This window comes from Trichomycterus rosablanca, unplaced genomic scaffold (genome assembly GCF_030014385.1).
Source record: "Trichomycterus rosablanca isolate fTriRos1 unplaced genomic scaffold, fTriRos1.hap1 scaffold_211, whole genome shotgun sequence".
In the NCBI taxonomy this organism is placed as follows: Eukaryota; Metazoa; Chordata; class Actinopteri; order Siluriformes; family Trichomycteridae; genus Trichomycterus; species Trichomycterus rosablanca.
Window position 1 is genome coordinate 43,484 of NW_026947039.1, and position 22,208 is coordinate 65,691.

Below are 22,208 nucleotides of genomic sequence, written 5' to 3' on the forward strand. Positions count from 1 at the left end.
TCGTTGCGTCATTGCTCACTGAAACGCAGCATCAAAAATCAGGTCAGTCTAGGTTCGACTACTGGCTGACTTGGTTACCTTATGGCTTTTTGGTCTCTCTATGGGTATGGGAAGTGGTCTTTATTGTAGCGTAAAAGAGAGATTTGCATGTAATTATTTTTTTTTATAATTAATAACTTCACGAGGCACAACCAACATTTACTTGTTTGGTTAGGCTAAATTGTTTCAAAAAACCTAATTCATAACATATCAGTCCCTTTCTGTTGGGGTAAGTACATAAAGCCGATTATTTTTCTCACCGAGGTAATTAAAACCACAGCGCTAAGTTTTGAATCGTTGTAATGTTTCTTAAACTAACAAAACATAACACATACAATGCAGTGGCGGCTGCTGGTCTTTCAAAGAGGGGAAGCTCGTTGTCGGCTTACATCATAAAATTTGTCAATTTATTTATACTTAAATTCTGCCCTCCGTTCCTTTTCAAGAAAATGGCCTGTGATCCTATCGTACCAAGTAGGCGTCTTTTCCAGGGACTTGACCAGTGTCCTGAAACAAATACTATGAGTGTGTATTATTTACACAGTGAACAACGGAAATGGTCAAGAAAGAAATGGTTTATCTTTCGACTTCACTCGCAAAATCCGTGATGGGACTGAAGCTCCCAGTGATTAAGTGACGTGTCGATCTCAAAATAGCTGTCAATCAAAACGGGATTCAGCCATTCGACTGATCCTCCAATCATCTTGCAGAAGCTCAGCGTCCAGACCTGCCCACAGCTCCATTCACCCCCAGAGACGCTCAGCGTCCGGGAGCGGGACAAAATCGTGGCATTTATCCAATGACCGGCGAGTTTCGAAGCAATGAAAAAAAAACGTTCCATGCAGCCCCATTGAAGTGAAGAGACGCTCAGCTTCTACGGGCAAATGCATTCACGCTACGGGAGTTAACAAAATCAAGTCAGTCGATTTGTGATAAGTAGCTGATTCTGAACGAACTCGTCTTCGAGATGAACGTGTTCTAACGCATTTGTAGTCAATGAAATGTTAACACAACTGTACATATTTGACTATTTAATTTTTGACATTTTAGTCTTAGAGAAATCGCCACTGATACAATGACAGTTAAAAAGTAAATGGCATAACTAAGTGGTAATGATAGAAGTATAAATCTGTAGGCGAACTATAACATAAAATTAGCATATGATTGAATGGTAGGTGGAAACCAGAGATTTAGAGCCTGATTGAAGCGTATGCTATTGTAACCCATATGAAATATGGAGCTACTAAAACCTCAAAAGTCCTTTAAGAGGTGTAGTTACTTGTCGTCCCCAAAAGAGGGCGCAGTGGTAGAAAAAGACTTTACCTTCATTAGTTTTTCCCTTTTTGGCTTGAGAGATCTTGAGAGGTTGCTGCAGACCAGCTGAGCAATAATCGGTACAAAATACTACATAATGGTTTCAAATATTGACTTTTAGCATATATTAGAGCTAATGGACTGGATTTTTTTTTTTTACCAGAATTCCAGCTATGAACGTGAGGGAGGCGGTTTTCTGTCAAGTAATAAGTGTTTGAAACTTCCGTGAGTTTGTTCTGATAGCCTAGCTAGCTTCTGTAAAGGGAGAGTCCACCTTTCTTTTGAGTTCATACGCTTTTCATTAGAAATGGAAGGAATAAAAAACCAATTGGAGTTATGAGAATGTTCTTTAATGCTTGTGGAAATGATTTAAAAGTATAGCTATGCTAATCGCTAGCTAGAATTACTAATAGCGTGGTGGAGCCGCAAAGGCACAGTGCACATATTCTGTTAAGTCATTCAGTTTGGTTAGATTGATACATCTTAATTATTTACAGCACAACTGTGCTATGATTGAACATATTTTGGTTATCATAATGTACATATTAATGGAGTTTAGTGATGGTTCAATTCAAATTCATGTTAAAGGGATAATTGCACATGTTACAGCTAAAAAGTTGGAAAAGAGTAGTAATTCATTAGTCAGTGCTAAAATACCAATACTGAAGTGATGTATAGTAATTCCTTACATGTTAAATGTCAATGTTGCTGTGATGTATGAATGTTAATTAATCATTTGTAGTCAAGGTGCATCCTTAGTTTTTGTACATGTCATAAGATGTTCTGAAATGAAGAAAATAACTTAGAGATCTCATTTTAGGGAACATAAAAGAATAGGAGCATTCATTGTTCTGCACTATCTGTGTAGATTGGTTTTTCTTAGACGCACAGAAAAACTTGGAGAATTGTGATGGCGAGCCCAGCCCTGTGAAACTGTTGATGGTCGTAGAAGCGGTGTGGCCTACCGTTAAGACTGTTTACAGAAGACTCCGGATATATCAGAGTTTTTGCCCAGGACCAGATAAGAACCTACTCACACTATTTACTCTACCTGGGTAAAACAGCCATAGGAAAATACCTTTAATACACACATTCAAGGACTAGAACTTAATTTTTGAATCTATACCTCTTTAAATATAAGGAGTGGTATTGAATTGAAGATCTCTTAACATAATTCCTATTTGTAAGAGCTTATTTATTTCTTTATTTCTAAGGTTTTTTTGCAGCGCTATATGTGATATTTCATTGCTTGTATGGCAATAAATGTGTTAGCTGTTTAACTTCACCTTAACATCTCTCATGATTTCAAGGTATACTGCTAATCGAACCTAGTTAAATGTTAGTGCCTTTTTGTTACTGTTATTAGCAAGCTTAGGTGCTACACTATCAATTATTAGTAGAAACGAATTAAACAGGGTAGCGAAGCCAACAATTCACCGTGAGCACCTGAAAAACGTGTACCTGTCCGCTGAAGGAAAACTGCAGGGGAGTGTCCAGAGCCGAATCACCTCAACGTCGGTCGGTTTCTCTGTTCAGGCCCTGATTTATGGAGAAATAGCTTTGTCTGCCAGCAGAACTAATCCCAGGCGCCGCGACACAGCGACCGTTGGTTCAAAAGTGTTTAAATCGTACTGAAGCGCTTCCCTTTCTTTGTCTTTGCCAGTGCTGTGCCTTGCAGTTTCCCATACGGTCCAGCGGTCAGGATTCCTGGTTTTTACCTAGACGGCCCATGTTCGACTCCCGGTATGGGAATTGGTCTAAGCAGTGGTGCAATGGATAACGTGTCTGACTATGGATCAGAAGATTATAGGTTCCACTCCTGGCTGGCTCGGTTACCTTATGGCTTTTTTTTGTCTCTCTAACTCCTTGTGTGTGGTTCTCTGTACCCCAGATCCAATAATGCAGGTCTTGTCAAGGTGACAAAGGCTTGTCAGAGTGGAAAGAAGTGGCTGATGCTGGCGTCAACCGGTGTAGAGCCTTGCGGTTTCCCATATGGTCTAGTCAGGATTCCTGGTTTTCACCCAGGCGGCCCGGGTTCACCTCCTGGTGTGGGAATTGGTCTTTATGATTGGACTCGAGCAAAACTTTGCCTAATAGTTCCTTGGTGCCTTGTTGCTGTAGCTCAAGCAGCTTGTTCTGTTGGAACTATGACTGCGGTCTACCAGGGAGCAGGAAGTGTCTGATGCTGGCACCAGCCGATACTGAGCCTTGTAGTTTCCTATATGGTCAGGATTCCTGGTTTTTACCCAGGCGGCCCTGATTCGACTCCTGCTATGGGAATTGGACTTGAGCAAAACTCTGCGTGTTAGTTCCTCGGCGCCTTGTTGCTGTAGCTCAAGCACATTGTTCTGTTGGAACTATGACTGCAGTCTATCAGGGGGCAGCAGACGTGAGGCACCGCTGGCAGACTGCAGGGAAGCCGTGATCGTATAGTGGTTAGTACTCTGCGTTGTGGCCGCAGCAAATCCGGGTCACGGCACTGTCTTTTTGTATGCCGTGCTTCGAAGGTTTTTATTCTCTCTTCAGTCAAGAGACAGAAATGAGGCCGGAGTTTCAGGAAAGTCACCACCGCAGACTCACAGGTGCCAGAAGTTCCCATATGGTCTAGCGGTCAGAATTCCTGGTTTTCTCCCGACTCGAGCAAAACTTTGCCTGTTCGTTTCTCGTCGCCTTGTTGCTGTAGCTCAAGCAGCTTGTTCTGTTGGAACTATGACTGCAGTCTATCAGGAAGCAGTTGACGTGAGCCACCAGTGGCAGACCGCTGGGAAGCCGTGGCCGCAGCAACCCCGGTTCGAATCCGGATCACGGCACTGTCTTTTTGTATGCCGTGCTTCGAAGGTTTCTATTCTCTTTCAATTTTTTTCTCTCTAACTCCTTGTGTATGGCTCTCTGTATCCCAGATCCAACAATGCAGGTCTTGTCAAGGTGACAAAGACTTGGCAGAGCGGAATGAAGTGGCTGATGCTGGCGTCAGCCGGTGCTGAGCCTTGCAGTTTCCCATATGGTCTAACGGTCAGGATTCCTGGTTTTCACCCAGGTGGCCTGGGTTTGACTCCCGGAATGGGAATTGGTCTTTATGATTGGACTCGAGCAAAACTTTGCCTATTAGTTCCTCGGCGCCTTGTTGCTGTGGCTCAAGCAGCTTGCAGTTCAAATCTTAGGCCATGTGGGGGTGTTGAGGAAAATTGGCATTGGTAACGTGCAAGCAAGTCAGGATGGTTCAGCTCGCAGTCTCCCCTGGAGCCGTGGGTTCGAATTCCCATTCTGACAGCTCATGCTTTATACCTTCAAAATGGGATCAAAGATGCAAAGGCACGTAAGCTATTACAGTTACATATAATCACAAACACCCCCCCCCCCCAACCATCAAAAAGAAAACCCTTCAGCAGCACTGCAACAAGAACAGAAGAATCTCCTACAAGTCCAACAAAATCAAAGAGAATGCACTTCATAAAAGACCTCATCCTCAAATATGGCTGCATGTTGGCACTGTCGGCTGACTGAGACTTTTTGAACTGCACTAAACATTTGGTATATCCTGCACTATTTTGGCCCTTATATAAAGCAGCATCAACCCTTAAGTCCATCTGTCAGTGGTACAGACAGTTATGCAGCATTAACGCTCTGCTCTGTCAGTACATTACAATTTGCAAAGGGTAAAGTGAGTTCATAGTAGAGGGAATTAGCTCAAATGGTAGAGCGCTCGCTTAGCATGCAAGAAGTAGTGGGATCGATTCCCGCATTCTCCAATGCAGAAACATTATGATCATTTAAGGCATCACGTAATATGAAACTTGTTGCGTCATTGCTCACTGAAACACAGCATCAAAATTTACAATGTTACAACGACATTTACGCTCAATTTTCACTCAAATCATTTTTTAATTTTTTTTTTAGATTTTTAAAAAATCATTTTTGATTTTGAAATTGACAAACACGCAATAACTTGTAATTTATGTCTCGGAGTTTTATCTGAAACGACTTTTTTTTTTTTTAAGTACGTGACGTTTTGTTGGTTTTTCATCTGGTGAACTGCTGATCTTTTTTCAGTTTGTCCTAAAAGCTGGGATGAACGTTTTAAATAAACTGAGTTTGTGATGGTATAAAAGCACCACATAATATAGAAAAGAGTACGTGAGATTAAACACGTTGCACTCTTACTTAATGCAGCATCAACGCTCTGTTAATCCATTAAAATTTACAAAGGGTAAAGGATGTTTTTGTAATAGAAAACTAAGACAAACTAGGACTAAGATTTGTACGAACTGTTATATCTTTTCACATTATTATGTATGGTAGAGGGTTAATGACATAAATTTGTATAAAGTATGTGCTGTCAGAAGTGGGATTCGAACCCACGCCTCCAGGGGAGACTGCGACCTGAACGCAGCGCCTTAGACCGCTCGGCCATCCTGACTTGCCACGGTAGGAATAAAACCATCCTCACCCCACACCACGTACTAAGATTTGTACGACCTCCTTAATCTGTAACCCATTTGCTGCACTGTACACTTTGTCACTAGGCTGTAAACCATATAGCAATAGAAAGAGAGCCCCATATGAGATCTCCAACTGACCAAATAATGTTTTTTGGGTGGACCAAAAAACAAAATGTTTTTTGTTTTGTCTCTCTAACTCCTTGTGTGTGGTTCTCTGTACCCCAGATCCAATAATGCAGGTCTTGTCAAGGTGACAAAGGCTTGTCAGAGTGGAAAGAAGTGGCTGATGCTGGCGTCAACCGGTGTAGAGCCTTGCGGTTTCCCATATGGTCTAGTCAGGATTCCTGGTTTTCACCCAGGCGGCCCGGGTTCACCTCCTGGTGTGGGAATTGGTCTTTATGATTGGACTCGAGCAAAACTTTGCCTAATAGTTCCTTGGTGCCTTGTTGCTGTAGCTCAAGCAGCTTGTTCTGTTGGAACTATGACTGCGGTCTACCAGGGAGCAGGAAGTGTCTGATGCTGGCACCAGCCGATACTGAGCCTTGTAGTTTCCTATATGGTCAGGATTCCTGGTTTTTACCCAGGCGGCCCTGATTCGACTCCTGCTATGGGAATTGGACTTGAGCAAAACTCTGCGTGTTAGTTCCTCGGCGCCTTGTTGCTGTAGCTCAAGCACATTGTTCTGTTGGAACTATGACTGCAGTCTATCAGGGGGCAGCAGTCGTGAGGCACCGCTGGCAGACTGCAGGGAAGCCGTGATCGTATAGTGGTTAGTACTCTGCGTTGTGGCCGCACCAACCCCGTTTCGAATCCGGGTCACGGCACTGTCTTTTTGTATGCCGTGCTTCGAAGGTTTTTATTCTCTCTTCAGTCAAGAGACAGAAATGAGGCCGGAGTTTCAGGAAAGTCACGACCGCAGACTCACAGGTGCCAGAAGTTCCCATATGGTCTAGCGGTCAGGATTCCTGGTTTTCTCCCGACTCGAGCAAAACTTTGCCTGTTAGTTTCTCGGCGCCTTGTTGCTGTAGCTCAAGCAGCTTGTTCTGTTGGAACTATGACTGCAGTCTGTCAGGAAGCAGTTGACGTGAGCCACCAGTGGCAGACCACTGGGAAGCCGTGGCCGCAGCAACCCCGGTTCGAATCTGGATCACGGCACTGTCTTTTTGTATGCCGTGCTTCGAAGGTTTCTATTCTCTTTCAATTTTTTTCTCTCTAACTCCTTGTGTATGGCTCTCTGTACCCCAGATCCAACAATGCAGGTCTTGTCAAGGTGACAAAGACTTGGCAGAGCGGAATGAAGTGGCTGATGCTGGCGTCAGCCGGTGCTGAGCCTTGCAGTTTCCCATATGGTCTAGCGTTCAGGATTCCTGGTTTTCACCCAGGTGGCCTGGGTTTGACTCCCGGAATGGGAATTGGTCTTTATGATTGGACTCGAGCAAAACTTTGCCTATTAGTTCCTCGGCGCCTTGTTGCTGTGGCTCAAGCAGCTTGCAGTTCAAATCTTAGGCCATGTGGGGGTGTTGAGGAAAATTGGCATTGGTAACTTGCAAGCAAGTCAGGATGGCCAAGCAGTCTAAGGCGCTGCGTTCAGCTCGCAGTCTCCCCTGGAGCCGTGGGTTTGAATTCCCATTCTGACAGCTCATGCTTTATACCTTCAAAATGGGATCAAAGATGCAAAGGCACGTAAGCTATTACAGTTACATATAATCACAAACACCCCCCCCCCCAACCATCAAAAAGAAAACCCTTCAGCAGCACTGCAACAAGAACAGAAGAATCTCCTACAGTCATGATCACTGTCGGCTGACTGTGACTTTTTGAACTGCACTTTACATTTGGTATATCCTGCACTATTTTGGCCCTTATATAAAGCAGCATCAACCCTTAAGTCCGTCTGTCAGTGGTACAGACAGTTATGCAGCATTAACTCTCTGCTCTGTCAGTACATTACAATTTGCAAAGGGTAAAGTGGGTTCATAGTAGAGGGAATTAGCTCAAATGGTAGAGCGCTCGCTTAGCATGCAAGAAGTAGAGGGATCGATTCCCGCATTCTCCAATGCAGAAACATTATGATCATTTAAGGCATCACGTAATATGAAACTTGTTGCGTCATTGCTCACTGAAACACAGCATCAAAATTTACAATGTTACAACGACATTTACGCTCAATTTTCACTCAAATCATTTTTAAATTTTTTTTTCTATTTTTTAAAAATCATTTTTGATTTTGAAATTGACAAACACGCAATAACTTGTAATTTATGTCTCGGAGTTTTATCTGAAACGACTTTTTTTTTTTTTAAGTAGCGGTACGTGACGTTTTGTTGGTTTTTCATCTGGTGAACTGCTGATCTTTTTTCAGTTTGTCCTAAAAGCTGGGATGAACGTTTTAAATAAACTGAGTTTGTGATGGTATAAAAGCACCACATAATATAGAAAAGAGTACGTGAGATTAAACACGTTGCACTCTTACTTAATGCAGCATCAATGCTCTGTTAATCCATTAAAATTTACAAAGGGTAAAGGATGTTTTTGTAATAGAAAACTAAGACAAACTAGGACTAAGATTTGTACGAACTGTTATATCTTTTCACATTATTATGTATGGTAGAGGGTTAATGACATAAATTTGTATGAAGTATGTGCTGTCAGAAGTGGGATTCGAACCCACGCCTCCAGGGGAGACTGCGACCTGAACGCAGCGCCTTAGACCGCTCGGCCATCCTGACTTGCCACGGTAGGAATAATACCATCCTCACCCACACCACGTACTAAGATTTGTACGACCTCCTTAATCTGTAACCCATTTGTTGCACTGTACACTTTGTCACTAGGCTGTAAACCATATATCAATAGAAAGGGAGCCCCATATGAGATCTCCAACTGACCAAATAATGTTTTTTGGGTGGACCGTTCTTAGCACTGTAACGTCACTAGCGTGTTAGAGAGTGTTTTCTCTGGTATGAGTGTATTAGTTTCATAAGGAATTACTATTCAGCATTCATAAGTATAGTTCATTTTGACTGACATGACATAGCAAATGATAATGTTATAAAACAGCAGAGAATTGTATGGAAGCAATTGATGCATGTCCAAAAGCATTTGCAATTTGTTGGAAGGAATGAGAAACTGCTACTATGATGTGCACAAATGACTAAATCTTGTGGAGGCTGAACTAACAGTTATGAGAATTTTAATTCTGATCAGAGAAATGCACCAAAGCAATTGAGAAAAACTGTAATATTATATAATAGAATGATTATAAAGCTGAGTCTGAGCTTAAACACTTGCACCCTGACTTTATAATGCAGCATCAACGCTCTGTTAGTACATTAGTAAAGGTGGGGTCTTCGTAAGGGGAATTAGCTCAAATGGTAGTGCGCTCGCTTAGCATGCGAGAGGTAGTGTGATCGATGCCCGCATTCTCCAGTGCAGAAACATTATGATCATTTGGGAGCAACTCAGAATCTGAAAAGATAAAATTAAGGCGAAATTCGTTGCAGCATCAATCTTTAGGCCAGTCTGTCAATGTTACCATGTCATTAACGCCCTATTTACTCTTAAACAGTTTTATTTACATACCTTTTTTGTTTTGTTTTGACAGAAACGCATGAACTTATAATGCTACAGTATTAAAATGCATCAGAGTTTTATTTCTTATTTTGATCGCTGCTATTGATATAACTGAAATGATATTATTGTTATCTTTTTTATTTACTTTTTGAAGTTTTTTTGATAACAAAAAAGACTCACAGTGATCATTACCAGGATAAATCAGGCAGTGAATGAATGAATGTATTCCATAATAAGAAACAATAAGAACATCCATCATACCACCAGGTGGTGGAAGTGTGATTGTGTGGGGATGCTTTGATATTTGGATGACTTCATGGGAGTCTTAATCGACTGAACCAGGAATAATGAACCACTGCCCTGATTCTCAGTTCTGAGAATCATCCACTATCTAAATAATACCTGCTCTGTGGTGGTCCTGTGGGGGTCCTGACCATTGAAAAACAGAGTGAGCAGTCTACAGTCAGTAATTGTAGAACTATAAAGTGCTTCTATATGGTAAATGGAGCTGATAAAATGGACAGTGAGTGTAGAAACAAGGAGGTGGTTTTAATGTTATGGCTGATTAGCAGGCACGTGCACAGACATTTTTGGGGGCAGGTGCTCAAGCAAAAAAAAGGGCACCCATTACCAAAATTATAAAAAAAAAAAATAAAAAAAACACAGTAGGATATTTAACTTATATATTTTTTGTTAACACAATCAATACACATCTAATCAAATAACTCAAATTATCAAATTGCATAAATAAATGAAAAACAGGCAAAAACAAGGCCATATTGTGCACGCTTTTTAATAACCAAACAACTGATACTGATACATCTCCCTCATTTGCTTTACTGGTAGATGGCCTAATCCAGGATAAAAGAGTGCAGCTCTCTCTGTGCTCCCCCAGAAGGTGGGGCAGTTTGTCGGGGTCTGGGAGGGAGTTGAAGTAGGGGATGACGGTGTTAAATTTGGGGAAGAATTGGGACCGGATGTGGTGGTATTTGGTGCATTGGGTGAGGAAGTGCAGCTCCATCTCTACTGTACTGAGAGTGCAGTGCTGGCACAGCCTCTCCTCCCGGGGCAGCCAGGACCGGGTGTGTCGCCCCGTCTCCACGGCCAGGTCGTGTGCACTCAGTCTGTACCTCGTCAGGGTGTTTCTTAATTTAGGGTCGGATACTGTGCTCAGATAATGTGCTGTACTGTAGTGTCTGCTAAGGGCCAAATAACACTGCATTTTACTCTGGACATTAGTTTCAGTTTCCCAATCATTCAGCTATTTAGTTCTGAGTCTTTGTGCAATTTGGTTTATTCTAATTGGGTTTGCAGATTTCTCATGTTCCTGAGTCTTTATTGTGTCTGTGTGTGTTACACACACACACATGATGGACTCTGGCACACACACACACAGGATTGACTTTGACACACACACATACATACACACACCAACACAGTTACACTCATGCAAACACACACACATGCACACACACATACACTAACACTAAATTATATGCACACCACAAACAAATACACACACGCACCAACACAATCACACGCACACTACACACACACACAACAGAACCACACACATAAACACACACTCGCACGCATGCACACTCATTCACGCACACTCACAAACTCCTTTGCATGCATGGTCACACATGTACACAAACTAATACTCAACTCTAACATGCATGCATACATACACACACACTTAGACTGTGACACGTAACTACTTGCATACACACACACACACTTATACACTAACTTACATGCACATACACTAACATACGCACACTCACAAACACACACACACACACACACACACATAAATCCACAAACACTTGCACATGGACATACATACACCAACACACTTAGATTCTGACACACAATCACGCTTCTCACACACACAGGCGCATGCTCACACACACATACATACACACTCACACACTTAACTGCACACATACTTACACTGGCACAAAATTACTCACATTTTATATACAGTGTATCACAAAAGTGAGTACACCCCTCACATTTCTGCAGATATTTAAGTATATCTTTTCATGGGACAACACTGACAAAATGACACTTTGACACAATGAAAAGTAGTCTGTGTGCAGCTTATATAACAGTGTAAATTTATTCTTTCCTCAAAATAACTCAATATACAGCCATTAATGTCTAAACCACCGGCAACAAAAGTAAGTACACCCCTTAGTGAAAGTTCCTGAAGTGTCAATATTTTGTGTGGCCACCATTATTTCCCAGAACTGCCTTAACTCTCCTGGGCATGGAGTTTACCAGAGCTTCACAGGTTGCCACTGGAATGCTTTTCCACTCCTCCATGACGACATCACGGAGCTGGCGGATATTCGAGACTTTGCGCTCCTCCACCTTCCGCTTGAGGATGCCCCAAAGATGTTCTATTGGGTTTATGTTAGGAGTCGGCCTGCACACCCCGCGGCCACTGGAGGGAGCCAGACCGTGGCTCAACCTGCGGCTTCTGGTGCCCGCGCGGCTGGAGGCCGATCGACTCCCTTTGCGCCCACCAGAGGGAGCCAACTTCGCAAAACTCCGTCAGTTGCCACCAGAGGGCATACAGCCCGTAACATGCCCCGAGGGAGGAGAACTACAACTCCCAAAACACCCTCGGGCAATCAGCGTTCACGAGGAACACCTGGCTGAGCGTGTATTTAAGATAGCGCTCAGCCAGGCTTCCTCGTCACACCCTCTCTCGTGCTCTCTTGCACATTAGTTGTCAGGGACACAGGTAACGCAAGGTCTCATAGAGAGTTTGCGGTAGGCCCAGGGGCCGAGGTAATAAAAGCATTATAGGGAAAGATTTAGTCAGTGTGTGACTTCTTTGCGTTCTCCTGATTTTACTAGGAGAAACGCTTTTCCTTTCTTTCCATTTAAATGCGCCTCCTCCTCGACCAGAGGATCCGCAGTACTCTTTCTCTGTCACTCCGCCTCGTTGCTAGAGGTAGAGCCTTGAAACCTTTCTTCTCCCCGTCCTTCAAGTGAAGCGGGGAGTTTCTCGCCATTTCCTGGCTCTCTACTCGTTCCCTACGGGGATCGAAAATGTTACCCTTTCTTTTCCGGCACGAGCGGACACGCTCGGTGCTCTGTAACTTTTGAGGTGGTCACGCCCATTCTCGGGAGTACTGAGATTAAAGTTCAAAAGCACGCCACTAACTTCTCAGCTCCCGGGCGTGAACCTGCTCTTTTATTTTTTTTTGAATGTTAATAATTCAGAAAAGAATGATTAATTAATTGAAAGAGAATAATCTAAGTTACCCTAATTTTCCGAACTCATCTTTTGTTTGAATTCGCAAGAAGGCGATTCTTTTGTTTGCCCTTTATATCCCAAACCGTCGGCATCGACACCAGTGGCGCTGTGGCTCTCCGGTTTAAGGCACTGTGTCATAGTGCCCGAGGTTCCCGGTTCGAAACTCACTCGCTGCACAGCACGCATAAGTGCAGCGTGTGAATATATTATTTATTACCGCACCAAGCGTATACTAAACTCCAGAACTGTTTATTTAGTTATTGGGGTTTTATTTTCACACGTGAACCTTCAGTTCGTTATTTCTGTTGGCTTGGGCTGGCCCCGCCCTCTTTTCCAGCCACTCTACTTAATTTAGGTTCACGGCGAGTTTAGATTGTGTCGGTTCCGCCTCTCCCGGGCCGACGCTCCGCGATTGAGTCCACCCGTAGGAAAATCATAACAGAAGGGTGTGACCAACAATGGACTCAGCGGGTCACACAACCCTGCAGCAGGCCGTCAAGCTGCAGGAGTCAGTCATTCATAGACACGAAAGTATGCTTAACGAACTGGCCGAACGCTTTAGCTCGCTTACGGTGTCTCAACCTCCGGCCAGTCCTTCGCCTCATACCCATACCACCGAGCCCCCGATAGCCCCTCCAGAACGTTATTCAGGGGAGGTTCAACGATGCAGGGGTTTCATCCTACAGTGCTCCTTAGTTTTTGAGCTACAGGCTTCCCGTTTTCCTACTGAACGGTCAAAAGTGGCATATATGATTTCACTCTTGTCGGACCGTGCCTTGCTCTGGGCCACGGCCCTATGGGAACAGAAAGCACCAGAGTGTAGCTCAGCTGAGGAGTTTTCGAAAGCACTCATGGACACCTTTTATGCCCCACGGGGAGGCAAGGAGGCAGGACCCCGGCTGTTGGAGTTGAGCCAGGGGTCGCGCCCAGCCATCGATTATATAATTGAGTTCAAGACCCTAGCCGCCGAGTGTGGTTGGGACCAGGCTGCCCTTAGAGCCATCTTTCTTAAAGGTCTCAGCGAAAAGCTCAAAGATGAGTTGGCCACCCGAGACCTTCCTTCCTCTTTAGGGCAATTATACGAGGTGGTCAGTCGTCTCGACCTCCGTCTAAAACAACGAGCCCGTGAACGGCTCGGCACACCACCACACGGGGATCATGGTCCCAACTTCCCACCTCCTTGGTTCCATCCCCAGTCGGGGAGGAACCCATGCAAATAGGCACCTCTCGCGCACGCCCCGAAGTTTCGGAGCGCCAACGCGGACGGTCAAGGTCGGGAAACGCGCCGGCCCGCCCCTAAGTGGGGGCTCGGGTCGAGGCCGGCTCACTGCCCCCGACTTAGGTCTTGCATTAACGGCTACTTTCGTTTGGAATAAGGGGACGTCTAATAATATGGCAGTTTGGATAGATTCTGGAGCCGCCAATAACTTCATGGATCTTCAACTTGTTAGCCACCTTGGGCTTACTCCACAACCATTGGCCGCCCCTCTTCCCATAGTAGCGATTGACGGTCATCCCCTTGGGGGGGGCTCCGTTCGATTTAAGACCCCTCCCATCACCATGCGGTTAGGAAACCACTCGGAAACATTGTCCTTTTTTATTACTCGCTCTCCCAAAATGCAGGTTATTTTGGGTTACCCATGGCTCAGACTCCATAACCCAGTCATTGACTGGAAGTTGGGCACGGTCTACTCATGGAGCCCCAGATGTCAGGAGTCATGCCTAATACGGTCAGTGCCGCCTGGTGATCTGCCGGGTAAGCTGTTGGCCCCTTCTCCGGACCTCACTACTGTCCCCTCTGTTTATCACGACCTAGCAGAGGTGTTCAGTAAAGCCAAAGCCCAACAATTGCCGCCTCACCGGACCTTTGATTGCGCTATTGACTTGCTTCCAGGTACGTCACCTCCCAGAGGTCACCTATTTGCTCTCGCTGCCCCGGAAAGGAAGGCCATGGAAGAGTATATCAAAGAAGCTCTGGCACTGGGCTTCATCCGGCATTCTAACTCACCAGCGGGCGCGGGGTTCTTCTTTGTGGGCAAAAAAGATGGAACCCTGCGTCCCTGCATAGATTATAGAGGTCTCAATGTAATCACGGTTAAGGACCGTTATCCTCTCCCCCTTATGCATACCGCGTTCGAGGCACTGCAGAAGGCTCAGATTTTCACGAAACTGGACCTTCGCAGTGCCTATAATCTTATACGCATACGACAGGGGGATGAGTGGAAGACCGCCTTTATTACCCCCACTGGGCATTACGAGTACAGGGTCATGCCCTTTGGCTTAACCAATGCTCCGGCGGTCTTCCAACGGTTCATAAACGAGGTACTTCGGGAGGCGTTGGACCGCTATGCATTTGTTTATCTGGACGACATCCTCATTTATAGCTCCTCGCTCAAAGACCACATTGTCCACGTAAGAAGGATCCTCCAACTTCTCCTCCAAAACCATTTGTTTGTGAAGTTGGAGAAATCAACGTTTCACGCTTCCTCAGTCTCCTTCTTGGGCTTTATAGTTTCGCATGGTGAGCTTAGGATGGACCCAGCCAAAAACCAAGCGGTTAAAGATTGGCCAGTTCCCACTTCATTGCGCTCAGTTCAGCGTTTTCTGGGTTTCGCTAATTTTTTCCGTCGTTTTGTTCGGAATTTTAGCTCAGTTGCAGCTCCTCTCATTGAGCTCACCAAACGGTCAAAAGGCTCTTTCCAGTGGTCCCATTCGGCCCAGAAGGCATTTGACACCCTCAAGGAGCTCTTGATCTCTCCTCCTGTGCTCAGGCTCCCTGACCCGGAGCTCCCATTCATAGTGGAGGTGGATGCATCAGATGTGGGGGTAGGCGCGATCCTCTCTGAACGCTCGGGGGAGGATCAGAAATTACATCCCTGCGCCTACTATTCCCATCGGCTTACCCCAGCCGAACGCAATTACCCTATTGGAGACAGGGAACTCCTTGCAGTAAAATTGGCATTAGAAGAGTGGCGCCACTGGCTTGAGGGCGCCCCTCATCCGTTTCTGGTCTGGACGGATCATAAAAACCTGGCGTATATTCAGCAAGCCAAAAGGCTAAACTCAAGGCAGGCTCGCTGGTCCCTGTTTTTTGGGAGGTTTCAGTTTACCCTCTCCTATCGCCCAGGTTCAAAAAACGCCAAACCGGACGCCCTCTCCCGCCAGTGGGATTCCCCTGAACCTAACTCAGAGGCCAAGCCCATCCTTCCGGCCGCCCAGATTGTAGCTCCTCTCACCTGGGACATTGAGAGAAAGGTCATTGCTGCCCAGCGCAGGGAACCAGATCCGGGTGGGGGTCCCGAGGGCAAGCTATTTGTCCCGTCCAGCATGCGCCGCCAGGTTCTTCTCTGGGGACACGCCTCCAACCTCACCGGCCATCCAGGAGTCTCACGCACCCTAGATTTTTTGAGACGCCGTTTCTGGTGGCCGGCCATACAAGAGGAGGTTCGTTCCTTTATAGCAGCCTGTGATGTCTGCGCCAAAAACAAGGGACCTAGGGCTCGACCCCAGGGGCTTCTCTTGCCCCTACCGGTCCCCTCTAGACCCTGGTCCCATATTGCGATGTACTTCGTCACGGGTCTGCCCTCCGCTAAGGGTCTGAAAGCAATACTGGTGGTGGTGGATCGATTTTCTAAAGCGTGTAAATTCATACCCCTTTCTGGGCTCCCCTCTGCTAAGCGAACAGCCCAGATCCTCCTTCAGCACGTCATTAGACCCCATGGCATACCCACCGATATTGTGTCTGATCGTGGACCCCAATTCGTGAGCAGGTTCTGGCGGGCCTTCTGCAGCCTCATGGGGACCTCGGTTAGCCTGTCGTCTGGGTACCACCCAGAGTCGAATGGACAGTCTGAGAGAGTCATTCAGGATCTTACACGCTCCCTTAGATGCCTGACCTCCGGCTGCCCGAGCTCATGGCCCGACAAACTCCCCTGGGCCGAATATGCTCACAATACCCTCAGGCACTCGGCTATTGGCATGTCACCCTTCGAGTGCCAGTTTGGTTCCCCCCCCCCCACTCTTCCCAACCCAGGAAAGAGAGGTAGGGTCCCCAGCGGCTCAGCACTTTGTTCTCCAGTGCAGACAGGCATGGCGTAAGGCTAAAGCCGCACTGGAGGCCAGTTCCGCAACCATGCAGCGCACAGCGAACAGGAGACGTCAAGCAGCCCCCTGTTTTCGGCCAGGACAACGCGTGTTGTTGTCCACCCGTGACCTACCACTCAGAGGCGAGTCAGGTAAATTAGCGCCTCGATACGTGGGACCCTTTAAAGTCATCAGAAGGGTGAATCCTGTCACATATCGCTTGGAACTACCCCCAGCGATGAAGATTCACCCTACGTTCCACGTATCACGATTAAAGCCCTACTTATGCCGGACTCTCCCACAGCAGCAACCTCCACCGCCTCCCAGAGTCATAGATGGAGCGCCGGCCTACACTGTCCGTCGTCTACTTGACTCACGACGGGTCCAGGGCTCCACTCAGTACCTGGTCGACTGGGAGGGTTATGGCCCTGAGCAAAGGACCTGGGTCCCGGCGCGCCACATTTTAGACCCAGCACTAATCCGGGAATTCCGAGAAAACAGGGCAGCTGGCATGGGAACGTCGGGAGCCGTTCCAAGACGGGAGGGTACTGTTAGGAGTCGGCCTGCACACCCCGCGGCCACTGGAGGGAGCCAGACCGTGGCTCAACCTGCGGCTTCTGGTGCCCGCGCGGCTGGAGGCCGATCGACTCCCTTTGCGCCCACCAGAGGGAGCCAACTTCGCAAAACTCCGTCAGTTGCCACCAGAGGGCATACAGCCCGTAACATGCCCCGAGGGAGGAGAACTACAACTCCCAAAACACCCTCGGGCAATCAGCGTTCACGAGGAACACCTGGCTGAGCGTGTATTTAAGATAGCGCTCAGCCAGGCTTCCTCGTCACACCCTCTCTCGTGCTCTCTTGCACATTAGTTGTCAGGGACACAGGTAACGCAAGGTCTCATAGAGAGTTTGCGGTAGGCCCAGGGGCCGAGGTAATAAAAGCATTATAGGGAAAGATTTAGTCAGTGTGTGACTTCTTTGCGTTCTCCTGATTTTACTAGGAGAAACGCTTTTCCTTTCTTTCCATTTAAATGCGCCTCCTCCTCGACCAGAGGATCCGCAGTACTCTTTCTCTGTCACTCCGCCTCGTTGCTAGAGGTAGAGCCTTAAAACCTTTCTTCTCCCCGTCCTTCAAGTGAAGCGGGGAGTTTCTCGCCATTTCCTGGCTCTCTACTCGTTCCCTACGGGGATCGAAGTTGTTACCCTTTTTTTTCCGGCACGAGCGGACACGCTCGGTGCTCTGTAACTTTTGAGGTGGTCACGCCCATTCTCGGGAGTACTGAGATTAAAGTTCAAAAGCACGCCACTAACTTCTCAGCTCCCGGGCGTGAACCTGCTCTTTTATTTTTTTTTGAATGTTAATAATTCAGAAAAGAATGATTAATTAATTGAAAGAGAATAATCTAAGTTTCCCTAATTTTCCGAACTCATCTTTTGTTTGAATTCGCAAGAAGGCGATTCTTTTGTTTGCCCTTTATATCCCAAACCGTCGGCGTCGACACCAGTGGCGCTGTGGCTCTCCGGTTTAAGTCACTGTGTCATAGTGCCCGAGGTTCCCGGTTCGAAACTCACTCGCTGCACAGCACGCATAAGTGCAGCGCGTGAATATATTATTTATTAGCGCACCAAGCGTATACTAAACTCCAGAACTGTTTATTTAGTTATTGGGGTTTTATTTTCACACGTGAACCTTCAGTTCGTTATTTCTGTTGGCTTGGGCTGGCCCCGCCCTCTTTTCCAGCCACTCTACTTAATTTAGGTTCACGGCGAGTTTAGATTGCGTCGGTTCCGCCTCTCCCGGGCCGACGCTCCGCGATTGAGTCCACCCGTAGGAAAATCATAACAGTTTAGGTCTGGAGACATGCTTGGCCAGTCCATCACCTTTACCCTCAGCCTCTTCAATAAAGCAGTGGTCGTCTTAGAGGTGTGTTTGGGGTCATTATCATGCTGGAACACTGCCCTGCGACCCAGTTTCCGGAGGGAGGGGATTATGCTCTGCTTCAGTATTTCACAGTACATATTGGAGTTCATTTGTCGTTCAATGAAATGTAACTCCCCAACACCTGCTGCACTCATGCAGCCCCAGACCATGGCATTCCCACCACCATGCTTGACTGTAGGCATGACACACTTATCTTTGTACTCCTCACCTGATTGCCGCCACACATGCTTGAGACCATCTGAACCAAACAAATTAATCTTGGTCTCATCAGACCATAGGACATGGTTCCAGTAATCCATGTCCTTTGTTGACATGTCTTCAGCAAACTGTTTGCGGGCTTTCTTGTGTAGAGACTTCAGAAGAGGCTTCCTTCTGGGGTGACAGCCATGCAGACCAATTTGATGTAGTGTGCGGCGTATGGTCTGAGCACTGACAGGCTGACCCCCCACCTTTTCAATCTCTGCAGCAATGCTGACAGCACTCCTGCGCCTATCTTTCAAAGACAGCAGTTGGATGTGAGCAGTGGAGTTGGTCACTCGTGCCAATGCCAAACGTCGGTTTCAATGGTGCAAGGAGCGCAAATCTTGGGCTGTGGACAATGTGAAACATGTATTGTTCTCTGTTGAGTCCACCTTTACTGTTTTCCCCACATCCGGCAGAGTTACGGTGTGGAGAAGCCCCAAAGAAGCGTACCACCCAGACTGTTGCATGCCCAGAGTGAAGCATGGGGGTGGATCAGTGATGGTTTGGGCTGCCATATCATGGCATTCCCTTGGCCCAATACTTGTGCTAGATGGGCGCGTCACTGCCAAGGACTACCAAACCATTCTGGAGGACCATGTGCATCCAATGGCGGTGCCGTGTATCAGGATGACAATGCACCAATACACACAGCAAGACTGGTGAAAGATTGGTTTGATGAACATGAAAGTGAAGTTGAACATCTCCCATGGCCTGCACAGTCACCAGATCTAAATATTATTGAGCCACTTTGGGGTGTTTTGGAGAAGCGAGTCAGGAAACGTTTTCCTCCACCAGCATCACGTAGTGACCTGGCCACTATCCTGCAAGAAGAATGGCTTAAAATCCCTCTGACCACTGTGCAGGACTTGTATATGTCATTTCCAAGACGAATTGACGCTGTATTGGCCGCAAAAGGAGGCCCTACACCATACTAATAAATTATTGTGGTCTAAAACCAGGTGTTTCAGTTATTTTGTCCAACCCCTGTATATATATATATATATATATATATATATATATATATATACAGTATATACACACACACACGCACTCACATGCACATACACTCACTCACACCCACATGCACACAGGATACACACACTTGTACACATGCACAGGCACTTGCTCACACACGCACTTGCACATGCACAACACGACCACACACACACACACACACACGATCAACACAGTTTGTTCGCTGGACTCTGACAACTTAATTACATACAACTACTGTATTGTACTACTGTGAGTGTATTACTTGCATCTTCGCACAATAATGAATTTGCACAAGTTTGTGCATTTTTGCATCTTACTCCTGTTATAGCTCTGCTGCTATAACAAACCCTACGCTGCTACCTGCATATCAGAAGATGTCATCTTCCTCACCTACCACTTACTTACTTAGTACCATGTAGTGACCAATACTTGTGTCTAGTCTCGTCTCCCCTAATTACTTTTTAGTACAACCTCTGGCAAACAAAATGGATGAGCTGCGACTGTGGACCATAACACGTGGGTGGATGGCGGAGTGTAACATCATGATTCAGACAGAGTGGCAGTAAACTCCGGTAGGAATCGAGGAGGAGGTCTGTGCATTCATGTAAATGAATCAAGTTTTAAAGACTCAGCTGTAACTGAAAGTCATTGATCTGCCAATCTAGAGTATCTGATGATTAGGTGTAGACCGTCTGATCACCTTTCATTGTTCCAGATGTGTGTGCCACTCAGCAAACGTGTGGAAACAAAGAGAGTTAAAGTGTGGCCAGACGGAGCCATCTCCTCTCTACCGCTTTCATAACACTGATTGGGGCATTTAAAAAAGTTAAAAAGTGTTTCTTCAGCAGCTGTTTCTAACCATTCATTATTTATTTTTTTACTAAAAATGATTCATGTAAATGTATTTGATACACATGTTGTGTAAGGTTACAGTAATTATCACTAACAGCACAAAAAAAAGAAATAATAAACACTGTAAAATCAAAGAGGGACATTTTTAATAAATTAAGTGTGTGTGTGTGTGGGGGGGGGGGGGGTCCACATGGGCAGGACCCAAAGTTTCCCAGCAGAACATTGCCCAAAACATCACACTGCCTCCGCCGGCTTGCCTCCTGCATCCTGGTGCCAGGCCAGCTTCTTCCATTGCTCCTTGGTCCAGTTCTGATGCTCACGTGCCCATTGTTGGCGCTTTTACGGTGGACAGGGGTCAGCATGGGTTTGTTAAAATTCATTTGAGTAAAATAATTAAAAATAAACAAATGGTGAAATTTAAATGTACACCATCACCTGCAGCGCTGCAGCACTGAGACCTTCTGCCTTTGTGACATCATTGTGATGACACTGAGTGTTCTATGAGAGCTCAGTTTAGTTGAACCTTCAGTGTTTGTACATCATTTCTCATGATGGCTGCTGAACAGGAGAGACGTGCTACTGACCGTCCTTCTCTAATGCGACGCTTTTTGCGTAGTCTATGTCTGTGCTGGCCGTTCGGTCGAGTTCGTTCTCAGACGTCTTTTCAGGACGTCTGTGGTGGCGAGACCGAACCGGAGGGCAGTGTGGACGCAGAGAACCAGACAGTTATGGAGGGATACTTGTTCAAGAGGGCCAGTAATGTCTTTAAAACATGGAACAGGTTTGTAGAGAGCTAGAACACATGATGAGCAATCATTTAGGTAGAAATTAATGGCTAATTAAACAGCTCTAATCATCATAGCAATCGTTTCCTAAATATTGTCAAATCAGAATACACAACGATTCAACACGATGATTTAATATGAAGCTCATTTATGTCATTGTATTAGTTACAAGTGAAACCCTGCAGAATTTCAGTACTATGCAGTTGTTTTATTTCTATGATTCCTTTTGTTTCTGTTTCTTTCCTTCAGGCGCTGGTTCCTGATTCAAAACAACCACCTTATGTACAAGAAGAAATCCGGGGTTAGTCACGTGTCCTTTGTCTAAAGTAAAATCAGTAGCAATAGTGGCTTACATCAAAATCAACATAAAAAGGAGAAACTGTTCCTGAACAATCACTTTTAAAGACTCGTTTGCTAAAGTTTGAGTTGCTTTGCTTGTGCTTTGATTTAAAACTGAAATATTAGAGGTAAAGAAATGTTTGAGAAACCTTTTGTGCCCCCAGCAGAATATCATGGTGGTCATAGCTGATTTACACCTGTGCACGGCCAAACACTACAAGAGCATTGGACGCCGTTGCTGCTTCCAGGTGGTTTCACCTACAAAGTAAGTCCAGTGTACCATCAGGCATGAAAATTAATTTGATTTCTTTATTTATGACACTCTGCTGC

The 22,208-nt window shown here is 45.8% G+C and overlaps 2 non-coding genes across 2 annotated transcripts; both read right to left on the bottom strand.

Annotated features, from left to right (window-relative positions):
• Nucleotides 1-5,687: 5,687 nt before the first annotated feature.
• trnal-cag (transfer RNA leucine (anticodon CAG)) lies at nucleotides 5,688-5,770 on the bottom strand. Its single transcript has one exon. It is a non-coding gene; the product is annotated as a tRNA-Leu (tRNA).
• A 2,668-nt stretch (nucleotides 5,771-8,438) lies between these two features.
• trnal-cag (transfer RNA leucine (anticodon CAG)) lies at nucleotides 8,439-8,521 on the bottom strand. The gene has a single exon. It is a non-coding gene; the product is annotated as a tRNA-Leu (tRNA).
• Between the last annotated feature and the right edge of the window lie 13,687 nt (nucleotides 8,522-22,208).